This window comes from Canis lupus, chromosome 5, assembly GCF_048164855.1.
Source record: "Canis lupus baileyi chromosome 5, mCanLup2.hap1, whole genome shotgun sequence".
Lineage (NCBI taxonomy): Eukaryota > Metazoa > Chordata > Mammalia > Carnivora > Canidae > Canis > Canis lupus.
The window spans coordinates 15978267-16000049 of NC_132842.1; the positions used below are offsets into that span (position 1 = coordinate 15978267).

At 40.7% G+C, this 21783-nt stretch overlaps 1 long non-coding RNA gene across 1 annotated transcript; it reads left to right on the plus strand.

Moving 5' to 3' along the window:
- The first annotated feature begins 5022 nt into the window (after window positions 1–5022).
- LOC140633263 (uncharacterized) lies at window positions 5023–12092 on the plus strand. Its single transcript, XR_012030901.1, has 4 exons — window positions 5023–5796; window positions 8741–8945; window positions 9046–9170; window positions 10191–12092. It is a non-coding gene; the product is annotated as an uncharacterized lncRNA (long non-coding RNA).
- Window positions 12093–21783: the final 9691 nt, after the last annotated feature.

The following is a 21783-nucleotide window of genomic DNA, read 5'->3' on the forward strand; positions in this document are numbered from 1 at the left end:
GGCATTTCTTTCACATTTAGAGGTTATTCCTTTTGTAATTAGGGGAAAAAGTGTTTATGTTTTGACAAGTTCATACAGAAGGATGTTCAAAGACATTAAAACTATTTAAAATGTATTATTAAATTAAAAAGTATGGAGCGTCTGTGTGGCTCAGTTGAAGCGTCTAACTCTTGATTTTGGCTCAGATCATGATCTCCTGGTCGTGAGATCAAGCCCTGCATCCGGTTCCATGCCAGCAGGGAGTCTGCCTAGACTTGCTCTCCCTCTGCCCCTCCGCCCACCCCACCTCTCTCTAAAATTAATAAATGAATCTTTAAACAATTAAAAATCAGTTTGCAAAGTCTTTTAATGACATAATCACAATTTTATTTTAAAAGGTACACATAATGCCCTGTGTGTACAGGATCGAAATCTGAAGGTGTGCATGCCAAAAGCATAGTAGGACAGTATGTGCTCATTTTCCTTTTTCTTGTTGTCAGGTTCCCCCCCCCCCATAACGAACACATAATGACTTATGTAGAGATCTAAAAGATAAAAGAAAATTTAAATAAAAATTGAGGTACTTCGATGCAAGTACTTCCTTTTTTTCCCCTGCCAGATTTGAGTTTGTAATATTTTGCAACTATTAAAATGAAAGGAGAAAGGAGAAGAGAGGCAGCACGTCCTCTTCCCGCCAAGCCCAGCATGAAGTACAGCAGATTCCACAATATGGTTGGATTCGGGCAGAGCTGGCCTCCCCGCCACCCCGCAACTCTTCCCACTGGAGCCCTGCAAACATTTCCTCTCTTCTCGCAGGGGTGAACCCAGCATGGGTGGTTTGAAGATCTTGGCTGATATTGGTTTGCCCCTGAGGGGGGTCTACTTCAGATACACAGCAATTCCAGTGCCTGCACATATTATGATGTTATACTTTAAAGATAAGCCATCAGAACAAAAGATGGTTCTCTATGTCCTGCAAGTAAATGCTCAGTTCAAAATTGCAATGAGAGATTTGTCTTTAGCATCTTACTCCATCCACCTTCATATTCCACTTCATTTTTTTTCATATTCTTATTCTTATCATCTACTATATGGCAAGTTCTCTGGATACATTAAATGGCTTCTCATTAAACTTCTAACAGGTTGACATTATTAAAACTATTGTACAGATAAGTCTTGGGGCAGAGTTTCTCAACCTTGGCGCTATTGGCACTTGGGGCGTGGTCATTCGTTCCTAGGGGGCAGTCCTGTTCAGCAGCATCCCTTCCCTCAACCCAGCTGATGCCAGTAGCATCCCACTCACCTTCCATCCAGCTGGGACAACCAAGAACATGGCCCCTAGACATCGTCAAATATTTCCTGGGGAGTGGGGGGAGGTCTGTGAAATCACCAGTTAAGAATCGCTGTCTGGGAGGTGTCTCATAGCAGAGGGGAAGTCCAACTTTGAACCCAGATCTGAATCAAAGCTTCTGCTTTCAATCATTATGCGCTGCACTGCTTTCCCCACCCCTACCATCTGCATTCCTTCTCCCTGCCTCCAGGCACACTATACTCTCTCCACGCCATGGTACAGCCTGGAACACTCCTTTCCCCGTGTGGCTTGGGTCATTCAGATCAGTAATCAAAAGGCAGTTGGACAGAGTTGTCACCTAGAGCGCATCCACCTCCAAATCTTAAACTGCATCATGTTGATCTCTGATCACAGCCTCTACGTTTTGCTCTGGTAGTCCTCCAGCCCAGTCTCTGCAGACGACACACTGCGTCTGCTTGTGTGCGGTGGTTTGCCTAGTACCCAAAGTGTAGAAGAGATGCCCATTTCAGTTGAATTTAATTAACTGGAATCCCATTCTACCTTCTCCTCTAGCTCATTAAGAGATTCATTCCCTCACACCATCCCCTCTTTTCCCCTAAGTTACTCAGTGGACAGTTATTTGCCAAATAATTACCATGTGCCACATAGTCTATATTCTCAGAATGAGAAGTAGACTGGGGATGGAGATGATTATACCCTAATAAAGCTGGTGGCAGCAAATGAACAGGCAATTACTGCAATAATATGGAAAGTATAGCGTGCTCCCTACGTACGAAGAGGCTTTTTTTTTCTATCCACACTAGACTCCAATTGAATCACCTTGTTCCAAGGGCTCTTAACTCCCATAACTTTCTTGTTATCTTACATATGTTCCTTACAATCCTCCAAACTTAGAGTCATCTGTGCTAACCTTACCATGGATACTACCAGGCTGGAGACATGACTAGTCTCCAGTTTCAACTGGATTGCCGGCTCCTATTCTGAACTGGGACCCTCTCCTCAGATCCCCCACACCTCTTGATTAGGAAGTGTTCTTGACTTCTCTCTGACCAGAAGTTGGCTTTCTTTCTCATCCACGAGCTTACTGCTCTCGCCTTGCTTCCTTCCCACCTAGGTTAGAGGCCAAGATTTCCCTCCATCTGTCTCATCCGTGACTTTGCTCATGGCCTGTTTTCTCTCTCCCTCTGTGTTGTCACCCTCTCCTGTTGCATATAAATAGGCTTATATCTCCTTTATCAAAACAAAGTCTGTCCATAACCCTTTACTCCCCTCCAGCTACCACCACGTCTTCTTGCCATAGCCAGTTCTTTGAAAGCTTCGTGTTCACTCATTACCTACATTTCCTCATCTCAGCAAAACCAAACTCAGGGTTACAACAATGCCCCCACCTGCCCTTGTTGATGTCTGGAGAAACCTCCTGGTTCAGAGTCCGATCCAAAAACTCACCCTTCATCTCTTCGTACCATTTGCATTTAACAATACGAATACTCTTCTTTCTAGGAAAGAAACTGTGTGGCTTTTCCACTTATTAAGATTTTGTTTTTAATTACAGACACTCTACATGACAAATTAAATAATGCAAATCTATGAAGAATAAAATGAGCACCCTCCCCCTTCTGGGTATCTCTCCTCTGAGGTATCTTCTACATGGCTATCTCCACCCCATAAACACCCACTTAGAGAGAGGTCTGTCCTCCTTCCTCTCCTCTGACTTCTTTTCCATTTCTTCCTCCCTCCCTTCCTTTGTTATCTTCCTCTCATTTGATGTAACTTTCTGTTCATATCCTTTGCCCAGTTTTTCAGTTGGTTGCTAGCAGAGAACACACCCTTCCTGTTTCCCTATTGTTCAGTCCATGTGAGAGCAAGGACTTTCTGGACTCCCTTCCCCTTCTCATACTCTGCCCTGGAAGAGACCACGTGATGTGTACATTGGTGAAATGAAGAAACACCAGTTGGTCATGTTCAGCGCCTCTTCTCCCTCTCTGTCTTGGAGGAGGGGTCTGCTCGATTGCACAGCATGCTGTGACAGGTTGGCACAATGCAGGATTCTCATAGTCAGTATTGGGAAGACATTTGTTCTTCACACTAGGTAGTCTTCATCCCAGCCCCTAGTCCACGTGGAAGATGGTACTTGGCTCCCATCTGCCTTACTCTTTATCATAGATCTCAGTTTGTTCTGAATTCAGGAAAGGGGTTGGGTGACATTTATGCAAACATCCCAACATTTGGTGAGCTGTTTGTCCTTTTTTTTTTTTTAAGATTTTATTTATTTATTCATGAGAGACAGAGAGAGAGAGAGAGAGGCAGAGACACAGGCAGAGGGAGAAGCAGGCTCCATGCAGGGAGCCAGACATGGGACTGGATCCCGGGTCTCCAGTATCATGCCCTGGGCTGAAGGTGGCGTTAAACCACTGAGCCACCTGGGCTGCCCTGTTTGTCCTTTTTTTTTTTTTTTTTTTAAATCAATTATGGCAGCCCTTTGTATATTATATATAATAACTGTCTACCACATTGCCCTCTACTTTTTGCCCCAGCAGCCTCACTCTGTGGACTCTATCAACAAGTTCCCTTGCTCTCTGGCTTCCCATTGGATTGGACCAGCGGACAGCTCCTGCAGGTGTTGGAGGGAAGGAGAGAATGATGTACGGAAATTTAGTTCCTAACTCCTCTGACGGGCTGTATCCTTAGAACACAGATCATGGTTCTCCTCCTGGTAATATCACTACATAACTTTCTCCTTGTTTCCACTTTGCTCTCCTAAGTAGTTCTCTTGAACCCTACCTGTAACTTTACAAATTGTCCCTTAATTAAACTCTCCTCAAATTATCCTCATTTGTACTGTCTGTTTCCTGGCTGCTTCAAAGAGGCAATTTAAAAGAATGGGTTACACTACCTGAATGTATTCTTGCTGTAAAAAATTTGAACTGTCCCCAATCAAGTGAAAAAGTGAAAACATCTACCTTAGCCTTCAATTTCCCAATTGTAGTCCTTGCTTCAGAGCTAACCATTGCTTTCAATTTGGTGAGTATCTTTCCAGATCTTTATTTCTTATATTTATTTACATCAAATTTATAGACTATTGTGTAGATGTGTGTGAGGTGTATTTACATAAGTAATACCACACTGTATGTATTGTTCCATATCTTACTTTTTCAATTTCTGTCTTGAAGACTTTTCCACTTCAGAATGTTAAGAAACCTAATGCACTTGCTGCTCAGTAGTGTGGAGATGCAGTTGTTTCTTTAACCACTCCCCTCCTGACTGATATTAAGGGTATTTCCAGTTTTTCACTCTCATAGACAACACAACCCTGAAAATCCTTTCATATTCCTTCTAGTGTACAACGTGGGCAACTATTTTCCTAAGATGCTGAGAAATAAAACTCTGGGCTGAAGGTTAAGTGCATTTTTTGTTTTGCTTTTTTGTATATTCTATCAAACAGCCTCCCCCAAAGGCCAGAACTTTCTTGTGTGTAGATACCCGTGTTTATATAACAGAATGCCCTAGAAGACTAGACTCTAAGCCAATATTTTTTAGAAGAGGGACTTTTACATAAAAGTTGCAAGACTTCTGCCTTTAGGATTGTCATTCTAATTTTTGGGTTCTCTGTGTCATTGAAAAGTGAGTGTGAGTTTCAGGCCACACTCAGATGTGCAAGATTATATCACCATATTCACAGCCATGTTATTCCCGTATCAAGTCCCTGTTCTCCCTGGCACTTGAAATGAAGTCTCAGTCAAATCAGGGGGATCTCTGTGCATTCTATGTGTTACTTCGTTAGTGGGGAGTCCGCCTCTCACTTCCCAGGATTGGTCGCTGGCTTGTGGTAGAAGGCTGAGCTTTGTGGGAGTGGCCTGAGGGCAGGTATGTCTCTTGTTCTTTACTCTGGGACCTAGCTGGGATACTCCCTTCCCATCTGACCCTCGGCCCCATGGCCTTGCCAGACCTGGCTCTTTCTCAGCTATGACTGACCACTTTGAGGCAGAGAAAACAAGTAGCTGTGCTTCCTTGTCACGTTGGTGCATGGAGAACCGTACCAGGCTTTGTCTACCCTGTCTGGGCAGTCATGCATTGTAGCCATGCTAGATGGTATCCCTGGGAGCTTTCTCATAAGCAAAGAGGAAAAGAAGCTCTCCTTCCAGATTCCCCAAGCAAATATATGGTTTCTAGAAACCCTCATCTCCATTTGGGCCCTGGGCTTAGTATGGGGGTAGGGAGTGGGAGTCCTACGTAGGGTGAACATATGTCTGGGCTGCTTTGCCTGAGACGGTCCTGATTTGTATCTGTGATCTCAGCATAATTCAATAGTTCCCCATTTATCTGTGGTTTCACTTTCCCTGGTTTCAATTACTCTTGGTCCACTGTGGCCCAGAAGCCGATGATCCTTCTCCTAACCTACCATCAGAAGGTCAATAGTGGCCTAACGCTATCCTACATCATTCACCTCACTTCATCTCGTCATGTAGACATTTTAGCATCTCATCTCATCACAAGAAGAAGGGTAAGTACAGTACAATAGAAATTTTCAGACAGAGAGAGTCAGAGAAACCACATTCACATAACTTTGATTACAGAATGTTATTATAATTGTTCTGTTTTATTGTTACCTGTTATTGTTAATCTCTTATTTATCTACTTTATAAATTAAACTTCATCATAGATATGTATATATAGGAAAAAGTATAGTATAATATATATATTATATATATATAAAGTATAGTATAGTATATATATATAGTATAAAGTATAGTATAGTATACTATATAGTATACTATATATACTATAGTATATATAGTATACTTTTACTTTATAAAAGTAAAAGTATAGTATAATATATATATATTATATATATATATAAAGTTTTGGTGCTATCCACAGTTTTAGGCATCTGCTAAGGGTCTTGGAATGTGTCCCCGGATATGGGGAGCAAGTGTATTCATAGCATTTCTTTTCACTTTCAAAAGTGAACCAGTTTGGATGCTCACCCTACCCACACAGAATTTAATTTACCTGTTTCCTTACTAACTCTCCTCTCTTCCAACAGAGAGAATCTGTAGCTCATTTTGGCTTACAAGACCTGACTTTTACCATCACCTCAAATTCTTTCCAACATAGTGTTTATGGCCTAAAATTAATGCTGTGACTCTTTCAAGGCCAGACTTTTGTCACAGAAATGTCCAGATGTCTGAACCTCCAAAAAGCATTCCTCTGCTTCTCTGATGTAATAACACCTCCCTGGGATGTACAAACGGATGCCTCACAGTCTACTTTGACTGGTAAGGGGCCATAGAGTAAAAATAAATCAGCAGTAATGAAGAAAACATCAGATAGGATTCTAAAAATTTACCTTCCCACATCCCCCCTCCTGTAATTCCCTCTGAACTTATAAAGAAAGTTGGCTTCTTCTAGGGGTGTTCTCTGCTCCCATGCTCCCCAGGAAGTAGGAACAGCATCTAAGTTGGGTTCTCTAGAGAGTCAGTTCCTCTGGAGGCACCTGGATGCATCACTGGCCTATGAGGTAGATCCCCAAATTATACACAACCCTAGAGAGAAGGAGACTCCGAGTTAACTGGAATGAAGTTTCTGCCACCCCAGGGAATGGGCACACAAAATAGAAACCAAACAGACTTGGAGAATAATAAAGCGAATTACATTTTTTACCTATCTGAGTTGTGGCCTAAGATTTATCTCTGCTGCATGTAGGGATTCACATGGGATTTATAATAGTAACAATAGTGAAGAGAGCTATAATAATGATGATAGTAATATATATTGACTGTTTACTATGGTTGGTTCTAAGGACTTCACATGTTACTATGCCATAGATATTATCATTTGTCCCATTTTATAGCGGAAAATGGAGTCACAGAGAAATTAAACTATTGCCCAAGGTCAAAGGATACGTTGGCCCTGCAGACTGATGACAAACTGTATAATGGAATCTGGGGCAGGTCACTCTGGGACATGAGAAAATTGGTATGCAGAGCGGAGGCAAGCTTCTTAGAAATTGTTGTGGTTCTAGAAGTATATCAATGGGTCAAGATGAAACTGCATTTGAAGAAAAAAAAATCTGCAGCACTGTTGCAGACCCCAGCTTGGACCACCCAGGTAGAGGACCCCGGGCTGCAGGCACACCCACATCCCCTTAACGTGCCTTGAGGTTCCTGAAACCACTGCAAACCAGCTGCGCTTTGGAGGAGGATCCCAGTTTCCAGTGCCACAGCAAGAAAGCATCCTCCTTCCTAAAAGGGATGCGATTTTTGTTTTGTTTTGCCTTTGAGACAACCTTTAAAAGTTTTCTGGAAGAACAAATGCCTTCCTGCTTCTCCTGATCTTGTCTGTGAGGAATAGAACGTTTGGCAGTGGACTGTCACATAAAAGCTAAGAAGGGTATGGGACTTCTCCAAACTGGAAGGGACCCTGTAAGTGGCAAGAGTCTAGGCTCAACTGGCCCCCCTTCCCTGGCTGAGGCCCAGAGGGAAATGAGGAGAGGAAGAAGGCTTGGCCCAGCAGGCAGGTGAACAATCCCCCGGCATCACATGCTCCCTTTAAAGAAAGGCAGCTACTCAGGTCCACACTGCAAACTGGTTAACAATAACCCCTAGATAAGTGAGGAGATCGGAGAGAGGCAATGGGGTTAGAGAATGCCTGGCCTCGGGAGCGCCCATACAGTGTGGCTTGGGAGCATGAGAGGACAGAATCACCAAAGGGTGCCTGGCCCCAGGGGCCTGAGGCCACATCAGTGTTGGGAGGGAGCTAAGGTTGGGGCTGCAGGGCAGCAGAGCATTTCCCTGCGTGTCTGTCAGCAAGGAGCACACAGCACAGAGAACCAAAGGACAGCAAAATAGGGTGCCTGGATGGCTCAGTGGTTGAGCGCCTGGATTATCATCTGCCTTTGGCTCAGGATGTGATCCCGAGGTCCTGGGATCCATTACTACATCGGGGTCCCCGCAGAGACCCTGCTTCTCCCTCTGCCTGTGTCTGCCTCCCTCTCTCAAGAATAAATAAATAAAATCTTTAAAAAATAAAATAAAATAAAAAGTTACATTTCTTATGCACCTGAGTTTAAGATCTGAGTAATTGGTACCCACTTTGTTCATTTTAGGATGTTTGCTAGAATAGGCCCTTTCTCACTAACAACAGGAGTACCTGTTACTCTCTGAGAACCTGGGGTGTCATCATGAACTGGAAGGCCGATGAGAAGTGTTGTGTCTTAGTCACGTGCGTTGTGCATTCAGGTGAGTGGCATTTTTCTTGATTTGGGGTGTGAGTGGCGGGCGAGTCTTGGCTTTACGTGAATGAAGACAATGCGAATTCCTAAGGAAAAACATGTTCATTAAAGGTCTGGTTGTTGTTCTCAGGTAAGAAACAAAAGGAAAAAACGAAAGTGTCTGTTTTTGAGACTTTGGGAGACCGTGGCCCAGGGGACAGCGTGAGAGTGGGCCCCAGCATCTCTCTGGAGCTGACGGGGTGTTCTGTTAAAGGCAGTTGGCAGAGATGCTGGCGATCCCGGGCAGGGGCAGTGGTCGTCAAACTGCAGCAGGGGGCTGGGAAGAGCAGGGCAGCCCGAAGACTTGCCCATGGACATCGTGGAAGTTCAGGCTCTGAGGAGTTGATGGAAGAAGCTGAGACCCAGAAGTGACCGTGACACACGGTGGGTGCGCAGAGCTCTGTGATATGCAAGGTAGGAACACCACAGTACTTTTGGACAGACACTGGCCTCCTTATCGGCAGTTCCATTTCTGTTATTTCAGTGACCCTTGGTCACCTGTGGCCCGGAAGCAGATGATCATCCTTCCAATGTGTGATCAGAGGGTCCATTAAGAGAAAACGCTACGTCACAATGCCCATGTCACTCACTCTCGCTTCATTTCAGCAGGTAGGCATTTTAACATCTCACGTCATCACAAGAAGGGTGAGTACAGTACAGTAAGATGGTTTGAGAGAAGAGAATGAAATCTTGCCATTTGAGGCACTTGGGTGGCTCAGTGGTTGAGCGTTTGCTTTCAGCTCAGGTGGTGATCCCAGGGGTCCTGGGATCAAGTCCCACATTGGGCTCCCCACAGGGAGCCTGCTTCTCCCTCTGTCCCTGTCTCTCTTTCTGTGCTTCTCATGAGTAAATAAAAATAAAATCTTAAAAAAAAAAAGAAATCTTACCATTGGCAGCAACATGGTGGATGAGAGGATTTCGCTAAGTGAAATAAGTCAGACAGAGAAAAACAAATACTGTATAATTTCACTTACATGCATACTATAAAACAACAAAACAACAGTAAAAGCCAGAAACAGACTGATAACCACAGAGAATAAACCGGTAGCTGCTGGAGATGAGGGGTGTGGCAGGGGTAGATAGAACAGATGAAGAAGATGAAGAGAAACAAACTTATTTATCTGATAAACAAGTCACAGAGATGGAAAGTACAGCATAGGGAATATAATCATAATATTGTAATAACTGTATGGTAACTACTCTTATGGTGAAGATTTTGTAATGTGTATGACTGTCAAATCACTATGTTGTGCATCTGAAACTAATATATGTCAACTGTACTTCAGTTTAAAAAAATATCTTGAGAGCAAGAGAGAGACCGCATTCACAATAACTATTATTATTGTATATTGTTATAATTGTTCTATTTTATTATTAGTTGTTGGTCTCTTAGCTGTGCCTAATTTACAAATTAATCTTTATCATAGGTATTTATGTGTAGAAAAAAAAACAGAGTATATACAGGGTTTCGGGCACCCCCGGGGTGTTTTGGAATGTGTCCCCCATGGATAATGGGGGGACTATTGTAAAATCAGATCTGGTTTAATGTTCACTAACTTGGCTAACTGAATATTCCAGCCAGTCATTTTTGGGAGGCTGTGACTCCAAGGTGAAAATGTTTCTCTCCAGGTACCTAAACCTCCCAGACAAAAACTTGAGTAAAGAAGGCAAATGGTTTTGGTGAAGTCCAGAGGTATGATCTTGAGAAGTCCCCTGAACCACTACTATCACCCTCGGAGTCTTGGCCAAGTGTATCCTGGCTGCGGAGAGACAGCAATGCCAGCAAGACCATATGCTGCATCACGGCAAGGTGTTTCTCCAGCTGGCATAGGAACTGGCTGCCAATAGACCATTCCTGCTCCACGAGCCACCTGCTTCTGGTGTTCTGATACATAATAAGATCAGGGACTCTCATGGGCATTTGCCCATGGCTTACCTTTTCCCTGTAAAATGAGTTCCTTGGTCAGAAGTCATACTGTGTTGAGAGGCCTGCCACTCAGCAGGTCTAGGGAGAGTGTGCTGGCAGCAGCATAACGACAGCCAGAGAAACCAAATCCAAATCCAGAATAAGGGCCTGTTCCAAAGAGAACAACCGAGCTCCCTTCCCTCATGGAAAAGGTCCAATGTAATCAGCCTGCCACCTGGTAGCTGGCTCCTCCCTCAGGACTCCTCACTGGACTAAATGGCACTGCCAGTAACTCAGTTCATCAGGCCAAAATCCTAGGAGTCCTCAGTCACTTTTCATTCCTTTACACTCAAAATCTAATTTGCCAACAGGTACTCCTCTTTCTATCTTTTATTTATTTATTTTCTAAAAGATTTACGTATTCATTTATTTATTTGAGAGAGAGAGAGAAGCAGAGGGTGGGGAGTGGGCAGAGGGAGAGAATCCTCCAGCAGGCTCCCCACTGAGCACAGAGCCCGACACCGGGGCTTGATCTCACGATCTTGAGACCAGGACCTGAGCCAAAATTGAGAGTCCAATGCTTAACTGACTGAGCCACCCAAGCACCTCTGTTTCTCCTTTTTAAATGGACCCCAAATCTGATCTTTTTTCAATTGCTTCCACCGTAATCACCAAAATCCAAGTCACTGTCATCTCCCCGGCCCCTGAAATACCCTTCCAGCTGGTCAGCCTGCTTCTACTTGGACTTGGCAACAAACCGTTCTCCACATAGCAGTGATTTAAAAATGTTTTTAATGTGTGATAAGATACACATAACCTAAAAATGTACCATCATAACCATTTTTAGGTGTGCAGTTCAGTAGTGTTAAGTACATTCACATCTTTGTGCAACCAGTCACCAGACTTCTATCTTGCAGAACTGAAACTTTATACCCATCAACAGAAACAACCCTCTCCTCCCTCCTTCCAGTCCCTGGCAATCACCATTCTACTTTCTCTCTCTATGAATCTGATTACTCAGTGCACTCCATGAGAGTGGAACCATATGGTATTTGTCCTTCCTTGACTAGTTTATTTCACTTAGCTTAATGTCATACTGTATGCCAGAATTTCCCTCCTTTTTAGGGCTGAATAATACTCTATTGTAGGAATATGCCACAGTTCGTTTAGCCAGAGTGATATTTTTAGTTTTAAAGATTTTATTTGTTAGAGAGAGAGAGAGCACACAAAAGCAGGGGGAGGGGTAAAGGGAGAGAAACAAACATATTTCCCACTGAGCAGGGAGACCGATACCAGCCTTGATCCCAAGACCCTGAGATCATGACCTGAGCCGAAGTCAGATGCTTAGCCAACTGAGCCATCCAGGTGCCCCTAGCCAGAGTGACTTGTAAAAACATATTAAAAACATATATGTAAAACATATATATTTATATATATATGTATATGTTTAGTTTGTTCAACAAAGAAGTGGCATGGGAAATATACAAAACCAATTTTAATGAGTAGATGTTGCTTGCGTACTGATTTCAATAAGACAACTGTAAAAAATGTTTCTGAGACAATGGGGAAATTTGAACAAGAAACAGAATTTTACTAAGGAAGGATTTTTAAAAAGTATTATTGTGTGTGTGTGATAAGGGTATTGTCGTTAGGTATTTAAGAACATCGTATCTTCTAGAGATACTAATAAAATATTAATAAGTAAGATGCTGTACTATGGAATTTAAGTACTATGGAAAAAATGTGTGTGTAGATGAGATAGGCAAAATGTTAATCATTGTTGAAGTTAAATCATGCATAAAGGGAGGCTTATTGTATTTATCTGTCTACTTTTGTATATAATTGAAATCCCATTAAAATATTCTTCAAGTCACATACTATTATCGTATTGCTGTCTATTCATGTATTAACAAAGCTAAAGAGGGAAATTGACACTAATGCAATATTAGTAGGAGACATTAATACCCCACTCACACCAATAATCTATTATCCAGACAGAAAAATCAATAAGAAAACATTGGCCTTAAAAGACATGTTAGACCAGATGGACCCAACAGGTATTTACAGAACATCCTATCCAAGAGTACCAAAATACATATTCTCAAATGCACACAAAACATTCTTCAAGATAAATTGTATGTTAGGCCACAAAATAAATCTTCATGAATTTAAGAAAATTGAAATCATACCAAACATCTTCTTTAAACATAATATATGAAACTAGAAATTAATTCAAGAAAAAAAACTGGAAAACTCAAAAAATCTGTGGAGATTAAATAACATGTTATTGAGCAATCAATGGATGAAAGAAGAAATCAAGAGAAATAAAAAAAATACCTTGAGACAAATGAAAACAGAAATGCAACATATCAAACTGTATGGGACACAGAAGAAGCAGAGAAGTTCATAGTGATAAATGCCTATATCAATACACAAGAAAAATTTCAAAGAAAAACCAAACTTTACACCTCAAAAAACTAGAAAAAAGAAGAAGAAATGAAGCCCAAAATTAGTAGAAGGAAGGAAATAAAAAAAGCAGAGTGGTGATAAATGAAAGAGAAACTAAAAAGAAAATAGAAAAGACCAGTGAAGCTAACAGCAGCTAATTATTTGAAATGATGAAATTGACATAGGTTTAGCTAGACTCACCAAGAGAAAAAGAGAGGACACAAATAAAATCGGGAATCAAAGGCTAGATGTTTCTACTGTTATCAGGGAAATACAAAGGATCATAAGAGATAATCATGAACAATTATAGCCAATGAATTTAACAATCTAGAAGAAATGAATAAATTTCTAGAGATAAACAAGCTATCAAGACTGAATCATGAAGAAATAGAAAATCTGAACAGACTGATTGCAAGTAAGGAGATTGAATCAGTAATCAATTACCTCAAAACAAACAAAAGTCCAGGACCAGACAGTTTCACTGTGAATTCTATCAAACTTTCTTTCTTTTCTTTCTTTCTTCTTTCTTCTTCTTTCTTTCTTTCTTTCTTTCTTTCTTTCTTTCTTTCTTTCTTTCTTTCTTTCTTTCTTTCTTTCTTTCTTTCTTTCTTTCTTTCTTTCTTTCTTTCTTTCTTATTTCTTTCTTTCTCTTTCTTTCTTTCTTTTTTCTTTTTTCTTTCTTTCTTTCTTCTTTCTTTCTTCTTTCTTTCTTTCTTTCTTTCTTTCTTTCTTTCTTTCTTTCTTCTTTCTTTCTTTCTTTCTTTTAAAAAAAATTGTATTTATTTATTCATGAGAGACACACACACAGAGAGGCAGAGACACAGGCAGAGGGAGAAGCAGGCTCCATGCAGGGAGTCCAATGTGGAACTTGATCCCAGGTCTCCAGGATCACACGCTGGGCTGAAGGTGGCACTAAACCGCTAAGCCACTGGGGCTTCCCTCCTTGTTCAGACAAGGATGTTCACTCCTGACATTTATTACACGTGGCATTGGAAGTCCTAGGTACAGAAAGTAGACAAGAAAAGGAAGTAAAAGTTATGCAAATTAGAAAGGAAGAAGTCAAACTTGCATATTTGCAGATGAAATATTGTATCACCCTAAAGATTCTACCAAAAAACTGTTAGAATAAAGAAATGTAGTATAGTTGCAGGATACAAAATCAATATAAAAAATAAGTTTCATTTCTAAATGCTAATAACAAACTATTAGAATGATAAATTAAGAAAACAATTCCATTTATAATTGCATCAAAAAAGAATAAAATACCTAGAAATATATTTACCCAGGGAGGTAAAAGACCTATACACTGAAAACTATAAAACACTGATGAAAGAAATGGAAGAAGACACAAATAAATGGAAAGATATTCATGCTTGTGGACTAGAAGAATTAAGATTGTTAAAATGTCTATGCTACAGATTCAATGAAATCCCTATCAAAATCCCAATGGCATTTTTCACAGAAATGGAACAAATAATCCTAAAATTTGTATGAAACTGCAAAAGACTCTGACTAATCAAAGTTATCTTGAGAAAAAAGTACAAAGCTGGAGGCTCAGTCTCCCTGATTTCAAAGTACACTGCAAAGCTATAGTGTTCAAAACAGTGCAGTACCAGCATAAAAACAGACACACAGATCAGTGGAGCAGCAGAGTGCCCAGAAGTAAATCATGCGTATATGGTCGATTGATTTATGACAAAGGAGCCAAGAATATATATAGGAAAAGGATTATCTTTTCGGTAAATAGTGTTGGGAAAACTGGACAGTCACATGTAAAAGAATGAAACTGGACCTCTATCTTATACCAAACACAAAAACTAACTCAAAATGGATTAAAGACTTGAATGCAAGGCCTGAAACCATAAAAGTCCTGGAAGAAATTATAGTTGGTTAGTTCTTTGACATTGGGCTTGGCAATGATTTTTTGGATCTAACATCAAAAGCAAAGGCAACAAAAGCAAAAATAAACAGGCAGGACTACATCACACTAAAAAGCTTCTGCACAGCAAAGGAAATTATAAAAAAAATGAAAAGGCAGCCTATTGAATGGGAAAGAATATTTTCAATCCATATATCTCATAAGAGGTTAACATCCAGAATATATAAAGAATTTACACAATTCAGTAGCAAAACAAAACCAGAAACAATCCATTTTAAAAATAGGCAGAGAATCTGAATAGACATTTTCCCAAAGAAGACATACATTTGACCAACAAGTACACGAAAAGGAGCTTGACATCACTAATCATCAGGGAAATGCAAATCAGAAACACAGTGAGTAGAGCACGCGATTTTTTATTCTGGGTTGTGAGTTTGAGCCCTATGTTGGATGTAGAGATTGCTCAAAAAAAAAAAAAAAACTACAATGGGAAATCACCTCACACTTGTTAGAATGGCTGTTATCAAAAAGAGAAGAAATAAATGTTGTTGAGAATGTGAAGAAGATGATATCCTCATTCACTATTGATGGGAATGCAAAATGGTGCAGCCACTGTGGAAAACAGTTTGGAGGTTCGTTGAAAAATTAGAAATGGAACTACCATATGACCCAGCAATTCCACTTCTGAGTATTTGTCCAAGGAAATAAAGACATTAACTAAAAAAAAAAAAAAAAATACGTGCAACTCCAAGTTTATTGCAGCATTATTTACAATAGCCAAGGTATGGAAACAATCTGTGCCCACTGAGGATAAATATATAAAGAAAAGAATATATATATGTATACATATATAAAATATTCTATTGTGTGTATACAAGTGAGATCATATGGTATTTGTCTTTCTCTGTCTGACTTATCTCACTTAGCATAATGTTCTCATGGTCCACCCATGTGGACTACCTCAAAAATGGCAGAGTTCAGTCTTTTTTTATGGCTGAATAATGTTCCATTGTGTGTGTGTGTGGGTGGGGGATGTATGATCTCACTTGTTTGTGGAATTTAAAAAAAAGAAAAAGAAAAAAACTGAACTGATAGATACTGAGAACAGACTGACAGTGGCCTAAGGCTGGGATGGGAGTAGTGATCAAAATGGGTAAATTGGGTCAACAAGCACATGAGAAAATGCTCCGTATCACTGGCCATCAGGGAAATACAAATGAGATCCCACTCACACCAGTGAGAATGGTGAAAATTAACAAGACAGGAAACAACAAATGTTGGAGAGGATGTGGAGAAAGGGGAGCCCTCTTGCACTGTTGGTGGGAATGTGAACTGGTGCAGCCACTCTGGAAAACTGTGTGGAGGTTCCTCAGAGTTAAAAATAGAGCTACCCCATGACCCAGCAATTGCACTGCTGGGGATTTACCCCAAAGATACAGATGCAGTGAAATGGCAGGACACGTGCATCCCAACGTTTCTAGCAGCAATGCCCACAATAGCCAGACTGTGGAAGGAGCCTCGGTGTCCATCGAAAGATGAATGGATAAAGAGGATGTGGTCTATGTATACAATGGAATATTACTCAGCCATTAGAAACGACAAATACCCACCATTTGCTTCCACATGGATGGAACTGGAGGGTATTATGCTGAGTGAAGTAAGTCAATCAGAGAAGGACAAACATTATATGGTCTCATTTATTTGGGGAATATAAAAAATAGTGAAAGGGATTAAAGGGGAAAGGAAAGAAAATAAGTGGGAAATATCAGTGAGGGTGACAGCACATGAGAGACACCTAACTCTGGGAAACAGACAAGGGGTGGTGGAAGGGGAGGTGGATGGGGGGTTGGGGTGACTGGGTGACGGGCACTGAGGGGGGCACTTGACGGGATGAGCACTGTCTGTTATGCTATATGTTGGCAAATTGAACTCCAATAAAAAATATACAAAAAAACCCCACAAAATGTATAAATTTCCAGTAATAAAATAAATAAGCCCTAGGGATGTAACATGCAGCATGGAGACCATAGTTAATAATACTGTATATTTGAACGTTGCTTGAGGAGTAGATCTTAAAAGTTCTCATCACAAGAAAAAATTTGTAACTAAAGGAAGTGATAGATTTTAACCAGATTTATTATGGTGAACACTTCACACTACATATAAATAATGAATCATCAAGTTGTTTGTTGAAACTAGTATTATTTGTCAGTCATATCTCAATAACAAAGTAATCACAAAATTCTTAGCTCATACTAAAACAAAAGTATGTGCTAATTGCCACGAGCAGGTATAAAGAATTTAGTCTTGGGAAATTCAAAGAATTCAGAAATCAGCTACAGGAATTCAGATAATAAAGAGATTATTTTCAGCTCTAGCAGTCAAAGACAGTTGGATGAGGCAATATTATCTGAGATGGGCTCTGAGACAAGGGTAGAATTTAAACAGGAAAGAGGATGGAGTGGGTTAAATCCATAATTTACAAGCTAGTAATAAATTTACAAGATATTTTGTCTCATATAAGAAAAATACATGTATATGAATCACCTATGGATCTTATTAAAATGCAGATTCTGATTCAGTAGGTGTGGCATTGGATATGACATTTCTCCCAAGCTCCCAGGTGATGCCGATGCTGTTGGTCCAGAGAGCGAAGGGTGAGGTATTTCAGGTAGATGGGACAGCATGAGCAAAGGCCCGGGTTGGGGAATATAATACGAGCTGCAATAGACCCAGAAACAAGAGCAGTCCAGTTAATCAGAGTCTCGTCTGTATATGACGCAGCTGTGGGAAATAAATCTACAATGGCAGATCAGTTCTGAGCTGTAGAAAGTTCCAAGCGTCAAGTTTCAAACTGTGGACTTTAGGCTAGTAATAGGAAAACACAGAAGGCTTTTGAGCAGGGGAATAACATGATCAGAAGGGATGTAAAATTAATCTGGCTACGGTATGCAGGAGCCAAGGAGACCAGAGAGCTAACAATCCAAGTGAGAAGGACTAAGGGCTTAAGATGGAAAAATGCTGGCAAGATTGGGGAGGAAAAAATTATTTTTATGTAGCAATGGATGCGCAAGAATGGTGAATCAGATAAATAAATGAATCCATAATAAGTAAAGTCAGTCTTTCCTTTTCTAAGTTTTTAAATTGTTTAATCCCTGCACCCAATGTGGGGCTCAAACTCATGACCCCAAGATCAAGAGTCACATGCTCTTCCAACTGAGCCAGCCAGGTGCCCCAAATGAATCCACAATAAAGTAAAAAACTTACAAAGGAAGATGGTACTAATAGAAAACAGGAAGGGTACTCTTTTTCTGGGGAAAATATAATAGCAGCACTCACTGGATATTCAGTATATGCCCTTCATAGATTCAAGTGCCTTTTTTTTTCTTTTTTGGCTTTGTCTCCTTTAATCTTTACCACAGTCCTAGGAAGAGATACCATGTATATGTCCCATTTTAAGAATTAAAAAACTGAGGGACAGACCAAATAAAGTGACTTGCACAGCTAGTAAGGGGTGGAGTCAACCCTGGAAGCAGGCATTCTGGGTCCAGATACAATTCCTAATTGTTCGTCTCCTCTTCATACCCGTTAGATGTATTTTGGGATGTCTCCCTCACTCATTTCTCTTGTGGGTTGGGAACCACAGGGCCAACCTGGCCATAGCTAGTTGTCCAGGGAAGGAAACCTGACAGGATGGGCCATCCACTGGCTGGCCTGAAACCTAAAATATGGTGACCTGGTGGGAGAAGTGAATTGGCCTACTCTCCTTCCTCTCTTGGAAATTTGGAATAAGGAAGCAGATTGATTCTGGAAGATAAAAGAAGGGAAGAAGGGAGGCTCTGGTCTCTGCCCTGCCTGAGACTCTCCCTGTACCTCTGGGATCTTGGGCCTCTCATTAAGTCTTTGTTTTTCTGGGGTAAGTAATCTCTGTTCTTCATGCACAAAGGATATTTACTTGAGCTCAATAATTTATTTCCTTCTAAGAATTTACCCAGATCCATTGAAAATACCACCTCCTGCATATCACAGCCACAACAATTTTGCTAACATCCCTTCTGATCATGTTACTCCCTGGCTCAAAACACTTAGGTAATGCTAGTTAAGCATGGACTCTCTAGTATCCCTCTGTCATCTTAAAAGTAGGTAAAGGTGGGCAGCCCCGGTGGCGCAGCAGTTTGGCGTCGCCTGCAGCCCAGGGCGTGATCCTGGAGACCCTGAATCGAGTCCCACGTCAGGCTCTCTGCATGGAGCCTGCTTCTCCCTCTGCCTGTGTTTCTGCTTCTTTCTCTGTGTCTCTCACAAATAAATAAATAAAATCTTAAAACAAATAAAAATAAAAAAAATTAAAAGTAGGTAAAAATAGGGGCACCTGGCTGGCTTAGTCAGAAGAGCATGTGACTCTTGATATCTGGGTCATGAATTCAAGCCCCAAGTTGGGAGTAGAGATTACTAAAAGAAAATAAATCAACTTAAAAAAATAGGTAAAAATATGTGGGGTACTGTGTATCTGAAACATTCAAAAGTGAAAGCCTAGTAGTCAAACCTGAGCCCACACCAGCTAGAGGGGGTGTTTGGAAGAAAAATGTGTTTCTGGCAAGAATTGCAAATAGTCCTCAATGTGCAGGATTCTCTCTCTTTCTTTAAAAACATTTTTGTTGCTGTTGTTGAGGTATAATTGACATACACATTATATTAGTTTCAGGTGTACGATGTAGTGAGTCAATAATTTGTGTATATTGTGAAATGATCACTGCAATAAGTCTAGTTAAGGTCTACCACCATATACAGTTACCAATCTTTTTTTGTGATGAGGATTATTTATTTATTTATTTATTTATTTATTTATTTATTTATTTTTGATGAGGACTTTAAAATTGTGCCCTTGGGGGATCCCTGGGTGGCTCAGCGGTTTAGCGCCTGCCTTTGGCCCAGGGCGCGATCCTGGAGTCCCGAGATCGTGTCCCGCGTCGGGCTCCCGGCATGGAGCCTGCTTCTCCCTCTGCCTGCGTCTCTGCCTCTCTCTCTCTATGTCTATCATAAATAAATAAAATCTTAAAAATAATAATAATAAAATAAAATTGTGCCCTCTTAGCGACTTTCAGATATGCCATACAGTATTATTAACTTGAGTAATCATATTGTACATTACATCCCCAGGACCTACTTATTTTATACCTGGGAGTTTATACCTTTTGACCCCTCACCCTATTTCCCTTTCAGATTCTTTCTCTTTCAAAAGAGCTGTAAAGCACCCTTCTTGCTGCCATTAAAGAAGAAGAGGCAGAGACATAAGCAAAATGTCTTCCATTGAAGGGGAAACTAACTTAGTCTAACTCAAAGTGAGATATTCCTTGCCAGGCAATAGGCATTTTACAGAATATTTTGGAAGAGATATCCTCAACTTTGTACCATTAACAGTAGACATAGGTGGGCATCTGGGTGGCTCAGTGGTTGAGCATCTGCCTTCATCTCAGGTCATGATCCTGGGGTCCTGGGATGGAGTCCTCATCAGGTTCCTGTAAGGAGCCTGCTTCTCCCTCTGCCTATGTCTCTGCCTCTCTCTCTATGCCTTTAGTAATAAATAAATAAAATCTTTAAAAAAATTATCTGTTAGAAACAGTGGACATAGGTAAGGGCACCTGGCTAGCTTAGTTGAAGGGGCATGCAACTCTTGATCTCGACGTTGTGAGTTCAAGCCTCATGTTGGAAGTAGGGGTTACTTTAAAAAAATTAATAAACTTAAAAAAAAAAAGAGTGGATATAGGTAAAGCCAAAGCAGGATGCTGGTTGGAAGGGCGATGTGGTCTTAACATCAGTCACCTCTGATGATTTTTTAGGGCTGATTATACTGATCTGAGTAAGTACCCTTTCTGTATCACTACTATACATGCTTCCTTCCTAAAATGGCCTACTTGATGGATGCAGGATGGAGCAGGCTGACCTTCCAGATTTAGGAAGACACTTCTTCAGTCAAGTGTGGATAAATGTCTATGGCCCTGCTGGAACTTTTAACCAAATTCTAGAAGTGTACATGCAGGAGAGTATAAGGAAAGCCTCCAAGATACTAGATACAACCAATGGAGACATTGAGTTGAGGTAGACTGCCCATCAAAAAAAGAATTTATGAGCACTTAGTACTTAGAATCTGAGCTTTGAGCAATTGTCAGGAGAAAGATAAAAGCTGCCTGTAATTGACTGTTGGTACTTTGTACATACTGTTTGTTCAGACTGGAAAAGCCTTTGCCCCTGTGAACTTCTAGAAAACCTTGACTCAATTTTTAAGCTTAATTTCAATGTCACTTCCTCTGAAAGACCTTTTCTGATCTTCCCAGGCACCTGTCTTTCCTTCCCTGTGCTCCCATTCCATCCTTGTGCCTGCTTTCAATTTAACAAAGTGGTTTTGGACATCCCAGAATCAGACACTGTGTCATATTTATCTCTGTGCCCAGTGCCTGGAACATGGAAGGCACTTCAAGTATTTTGGCCAAATAAATGAAAACATCCTTATGGAAAGATGCCCCATTCCAGTGGGCCTGTCTATATGAAACAAGAATAAAAAAGGCATCATAGTCCAGGCCATCTGAGCATTGACAACAAGGTCAATAAAGCTTTGATGACAGCCAAAGGAAGACATAAGTTGAAAAGCGTGTTGCCTTGAGACTCCAGTAGCAAATAAGATGGAAAAATTTTTTGAGAGAAAAAGGCTCATGTCTTCTTAACTGAATTTAGGGATTCAACCCTGTTGCAAAGATCAGTGAGGGTAGGGGTTAGAGAAACATGGAGGCAAGAAAGCCAAATAAGAGTCTTGAGAATTAGATCTTGAGAAAGAAATGGACCAGAAGTTTGCTACATTTTTTGAGGGAATTACATGTCCAAACACACCAAGAACTTCACCTAGAAAGAGGCTGGTACTTGAAAACATCCCTTGATTGGCCATGATTGCAAAGGCAGCAAGTGATGGGTATGATTGCTACAGTCATTCAAGAGGA